The sequence below is a fragment of the Pinus tabuliformis genome, chromosome J (genome assembly GCF_031772625.1).
Source record: "Pinus tabuliformis cultivar Carrire ecotype Pingquan chromosome J, CPIR1, whole genome shotgun sequence".
In the NCBI taxonomy this organism is placed as follows: Eukaryota; Viridiplantae; Streptophyta; class Pinopsida; order Pinales; family Pinaceae; genus Pinus; species Pinus tabuliformis.
The window spans coordinates 300,027,198-300,033,759 of NC_142295.1; the positions used below are offsets into that span (position 1 = coordinate 300,027,198).

A 6,562-nucleotide genomic window follows, 5' to 3' on the forward strand; every position below is an offset into this window, starting at 1 on the left:
GATTTCAAGCCCTTCCTTCTAGCTTTGGTTGAATTTTTGCATTGATCTCAACTCCAAAAGTTGGTGATAGAAGGGATGGGTAGAAAGCTTGGTACCCAATATAGAGTTAAAGAGGAAGAAACATTGAGACAGACACTACAATATTCCTTTCGTGGGGTAAAAGGATCACAACAAAGCCACAATAAGCCAACAAGAGAGAATGAAGATGCTATTGCATGCAGTGGTAACAATCAGAGTATGGTGCAGTGCTGTATATTAAGGTCCACCAATGACATCATATTAGCAAAAATCTAAGCATGAAAATAGATTGAAACAAAAACAAAAGGGAAACCCTCAGTAACTCGTTAGGCCCTTCCTCAATAATCGGGCAACATTTGGATATGAAAAATCAGGGATCCCTTCTTCAAAGTCCCTATTTTCTTTCATAGATCTCTTCATATTGATGGATGGCTTTGACCCTCCTCGAATGGCCATTGGATTAGTGTTGGGCAGTTGCATTCATTAAACTTCCTGGCAACTGTTTGAATTTTTTTTTAATTTAAAACATTTATACAAAACTTTGACTTTCACATTTTGTAATTTGGTGCATATGTTTTCCACTCATGCCACATTTGTTTAAATAAACTACATATTTATTTTCTCCTGATTACATTTCTCAACTATGGCCGTGGATTTATCCTGGACAAGTAACGAAAATAAGATATGTTCCAGGGAATTGAACATATGTTTTTTCATTACTTGTATCAATATACTTTGACAGCACTGGCACGGAAACCCGAACCCATCGCTTCATCACACTATGGCCGATAGAGACTTTCCTAGATATTGAGCACAACACATAGCGCATATCCTTCGAAGGTATACTGGTGTTATTCTTCCACCTTGAGATCGATATATATTTGTTTTATTGCAGTAGGGAAACAACCACTACATTACAATATATCAACTATACTCAAAGGCAAAAACTATTTTTCCTGTACAACCACATTGAGAGTAATAAGTATCTTCCCATGTGTCATCATAGCAACAGATTCCATTTTTCTAATTCATTGTGTTTCTCATTCTAGTGGCCACCATTATCGTGCAAGTTTCTCCTATCACTTTTTGCCTCCATGAAAGTTGATAAGAAAATGCTAAGACAATGCTAAATGTCAAATTTTAGTAGACATTTTGAAAACCTTTTTGATCCATTTCCTAACATGGTCCACAATTTCCTTTGATAGAACTAGGATGTATCTCTTCCAAAAATTGTTTGTCTTTCATAGATGGACAACTAATTTAATAAATGATCTCTTTAAATCTGTCTTGGACTCGAACGTTATTGGATGTTCTTGAAGATGGGTCAAGTGTTCACCCAAAATGTCCAAACATATCAATAACAACACATAGTGTAACAGAAATATACTTCCTCATCCAATTATTAAATGTGGAAATATTCCTCTAAAAGCGTGGATTTCCCATACATTGGGGCTATTACTTATATAACCCCTGATTTTAGTTTCTCTTGCATGTTTGGTGATTCAGCTGGAATATGTCAAAATATAGAGTTCCTTGATGTCTTCAGTCCAACTTCGTGGATCCCATCTCAAAGAAAGGCTCAAAGGATATTCCACATATTATAATCTTTAGAGGTGGCCATTTCAACTTGAAAGGCCAAGTATCCATGCCATCAGTCACACTCTTCTATGCATGTGTACATTACCAAGCAATTTATCATCAATAAACATTGTTGCAAGACAATAATTGTTCAAATAAATTTTTGAGACGTTCTGGATATCTAAAGGGATTTCCTTATAAAGCTCAAGTTAAGCAAAGCATCCAACATATGGATCATGAAACAATGGATCCTCACACTAATATATTAACTATGGGACTGGGACAAAGGTATACAAATTGTAAACTCCCTCATGTAGATGAGAAAGTGGTGTTGGAAACTCTCCACGTTAGAATTGACATTCTTACCATATTCAAATGGTGTCCTTCCTCAATGTAAACAATTCTTCAATAATATGGCCACTCTCCTACATGTGTCACTTCTCCCAATCCTCACGCTTAATTGGCACACTGCACCTACACATTTCATTCGATAATGCATATGTCTTGGTACTTTATATCCACTGTAGTGGGCCTTCATCCCTCTTCTATTACAAAGAAGACTTCTCAGGGTAGGGGAAATCACAACTCCCTTCCCTCCCTCATTTCAATGCAACATGAAAATCTTTTCTTGCTCTCTTTCCATTTCACGACAGTTCTTCAATCAAAAATCTCAATTTCAAGACCTTCCGTCTAGCTTTGGTTGAATATTTTCATTTCTATCAACTCTAAAATCAGGTGATAGAAAGGATGGGTAGAAGGCTTGGTACCCAAGCTAGAGTTAAAGAGGAATAAATATTGAGTCAAACACTAGAATATTCCTCTCGTGGGGTAAAAGGATCACAACAAGGCCATATTAAGCCCTCAAGAGAGAAATAAGATGATACTACATGTAGTGGTAACAATTATAGTATGGTGCAACATTGTATATTAAGGTACCATTATCATCCCCTCAAGGCTTCAATTGCTGAGGAGAGAGAAAATATTTTAAAAGTAGAATCTGGCAAATTTGAGGCTATAATTAGCAAAGTGGAAAGCTTGCACAATTTTGTTTAGAGACCTCGTGAGCAAGTTGCAGATGTTGATACACTCTTTGATCTCACATCCACACTCCTCGCTACTATTAACAGATCACGAAACAATGATGGTGATACTTCAGTTGATTTTATTAGTAGTGATATTCTAAGAAACTATAGTGACTAGGCATATGGAAGCAGGTCTTTGGAGGGAAATGACGATCAAACCTAAATATCATGGATAAATATTGGGCTTTTAGTTGCTTCTATTTTCCAGCATGTGGAAGGAATTTGCACAATTCTTGGACCAATGGATAATGAACCCAAGCAAAGGAAAGCTATAGTACAAAGAAAACAGACTAAGCCGCTAGAAAGCACTCAACCTGAAGCAGTGAAAGAGTCCCCGAAAGATGAAAAATAAAAGACAGACAAGAATATGGCAAGCATATTTAACATTTTGCGAAAACAAAAGCAAGCAAGATTAGAGAATTTGGTTCTAAATAGAATATCATTTTCCCAGATAGTAGAAAACAAATTTGCATTATCATTTCTAGTAAAGGATGGTAGAGTTGAAATAAATGTCGATGAAAATGGAAAACATTTTGTTGTCCCCAAAAATGCTCCCAGAGCTACAAAAATGGCATCTCGAGAAGCTTCTTATAGCCAATTTGTTTTTCAGTTTGATTTTAAAAACTGGAAGTTGATGATGGAAGTTGTTGAAAGTGGTGAGGAGTTGATGCCTCATAGAACCAATCCACTTATGATTCCTTTCTCTCAGAAGGCTGCGGAGACTCCTATCAGAGAGATTTCAAGAAACAGGGGTAGAGTGGTACCTGCAACTCTTGAGGTGCAGGAGGATGAATGTGGAAGTGATGATGGTGGTGGAGGTCTTCAAAGACCAACATCGAAGAAGCGAAATAAGTCTCTCATATGACTTTTGCTACTTTTTTGGGTGATTTTTGTTGGAAACTATCTCCATTTCTATCAGTGCACTGTAATTCGTACATGAAGCTAATCTTTAATTTAAGCAATCTGGTACATAAACAATGCTATCTTGTTCTCACAATTAGTTATAATTAAGTTTACTAGCAGTGTAAACCCTTCGTCATGTAGTGCACCCCTTTAGGCATGGTTCCAAGGCCTGGGCAGAAGACTGGCATCACATAAAAGGAAATTGTTAATGTAAGATGTCAACTTTGATCAGTTAAACCATGATTAGTCTCCTTGTGATAGTATGTTGTAATTTTATGTTTGAAAAGTATTTTGAGATACCACACAAGAACAAATTTTTTGATTGTGTAATTGGTTTAATTTGAGAATACATAGAGATGAGAGTAGGGTTAGGCTAGGCAAAAATATATGTAATACGAAGGTTCGAAAAACTAGCTACAACCCTTACCTTACCCAAACCCTTTTACTGGAACTACAGGGATAAAGAGATCGACCCAGACGCGTGTGGAGAATAAGTAGGAATATGCATGCTCTAATTGACTAATTTCTTGAGCCTAGCTCAAGCAGGCACAACTAGTAGATGGGAAAAGATTGGGAATATATATCTATTAAGTATGCCTCTATGAAATTCATTATGTCCCCTTTTGATTTTCAAGGTGGGAGGAATGCAATGGATAAAGGGAGATCATATTTGTCCTCTATATCCCACCTTTCAGGACACTAGGATTGGTCCCAATAATAAGAGTTGGGTTTATCCATAAGTATATGATTGTAAAAGGCCATCATGAACTTTATTATGCTAAGTCATCCTTTAGTTGAGTTTCATCCTTTAATTGAAGCTTCAAGCAAGATACTCAGCCTCTTTTCAACCCTTCAGTCTTCCTGGAATAGCTACAGAACAACCCTATTTAACCCACATTGAATGCCTCTTCTTGTTGTGATCTTAAACTTCAAACTTCAGCCCTTCTCCCTACAAGAGCACCCAAGATAAACACTCAAAACAACCTCTCTTTCACATGTTCTACCTACAGGAAAACATAATACTTACACATTACTTCTAGGGATTCTTTATTGCTGCCTTATGGATCCTTATTATAGTGGATAGGGCCTCCCTTTGACTATGTCTAGGGCCTCTCTGAGTGCTGCTTTAGACCTTCCTTGACTATGACTATATGCTTCTTCTTGATGAATGATAAGGGCCTCCATCTTACTATGGATTAAGGCCTCCTTTACTGTGGATAAGAGCCTTCCTTTTGCTGCATATCTGGCCTCTCTTGACTGTGTCTTTATGCCTCTCTTGGTTGCATCTTAGGCCTCTCTCTAGATTTCGTCTTAGGCCTCTCTCTTGTTGTGGCTAAGCTTCATTTTAACTGTGGTTAGGGCTGCCTTTTACTGCAGATAGGGCTTCATTTTAGACTGTGGCTAGAGCTCCTTCAAGACTGCGTCTAAGTCTCCCTTCATGAATGTAGCTAGGGCTCCTTTGTGACCGCAACTAGGGCTCACACTATTGCAACCTGCTAACCTCGCGCTGCTCGAGGACTCCTGCACTGTAGCACTCTCTGATGCTTCATCCACATCCATCTCTACCCACATCCGCCAATCCTGCTACTCTCTCTTTCGGGCTCCCATAGTAAGGTATAATCCAAGATGTTGGGTACTTCAAGTATTTGCCCCTCATTGCTTGTAGTCCTCCTGACTACAGCTTGATGTCTCCCCACCTCCTCCCTAGATGTACATGAGCACTCCCTATAGTCCTTAGCATGCCCTAGGACACTACGACATGAGAAATAGTGCATTAACTATGCTAAAAGGTCACTTTCTTGTTAATTTGACCATGAATATCTCTTCTACAAAGAAATATTTCTTAGCTTTGTTTATGTTAGTGGTTTGATAAGAACATTTCTACAGTCTCTTCACTGAATTTCTTAAAGTTATTACATTTATGCTTTTTAACAAAAAAGGGCTAACATTTTACTGTAGCTAAGTAAGGATTCTTTAAATAACCTTCTAGATTGGTTCTTTTTTGTTCCATCTAAGCTTGGAAAAGTGTCATGAATTTACATTGAACAATGTAAGAATCTAGTCTTCTCCAGAAACAATGAAGCCAACTCTTTCATTTTGCAAATTACCTACCAGTTCTGGACATATTCCTTGAAATTTCTATGCTGAAGGTGTTGGATTTGGGTAAGTGATACAAAATGCACACCTACAGTTCTATTGTTCACCTATTAGACTAGTGAAAATTATACGCAAAATTGGAAGGGTTGGACGTGAATGTTCCAACCATACTCTTATTGGCATGCAATACATATATTCATAACACATACCTACAATACTATTGTTCACCTATTCTGCTAGTGCATATTGTAGGAAAACTGTTAATGTTGGACTTCGTTGTCTCAAGTTCACACACCAGCGCTAAAGATGCAATTTATTGTGTGCATCCTTAGATATGTTTGAAATTGCAAGCTAACTGTTTAAATAAATGCATGTATAAAACTTCTATATTAGAAAAATAACCATCAATATCTTTTTCTATCATTTTGGGCTGAATTCACAATAGTATGCTAAAAAGTGCCATTTTAATGTCTGGAAATTAGGATATATAAATGTGAGATATATACTCTACATCTTTTGGTTATCTCCTTTTCAAATTTGAGTTTTTGTAGGCTACATGTTAATTGTTTGAACTTTGAACTTTGAAAAAATTCCTGAATGGACTTCATAAATACTCGAATGAATGGACTTCATAAGGCAGTGGTACCATAAATTGTGTTATTTCAAAGATTTGACTTCCATATTTTCTTAAAATACAATGTCCTCAATAAATACTTATATGTATAGATACTTATGTTTAGGATTATATATATGTGAGCGGTTCCTTTATGTTTTACTATAATCCTGATGCTGACAAGCTTTAGCTGACTTTTTTCATCAATTGTTCATAGTATGCAAAATATTTCATTGTCAAAATGTGGCAAAAATTACATTTCTGCTCATTT

The 6,562-nt window shown here is 36.8% G+C and overlaps 1 pseudogene; it reads left to right on the forward strand.

Annotated features, from left to right (window-relative positions):
* Positions 1–2,856: 2,856 nt before the first annotated feature.
* On the forward strand, positions 2,857–3,543 carry LOC149226941 (non-structural maintenance of chromosomes element 4 homolog A-like; annotated as a pseudogene).
* Positions 3,544–6,562: the final 3,019 nt, after the last annotated feature.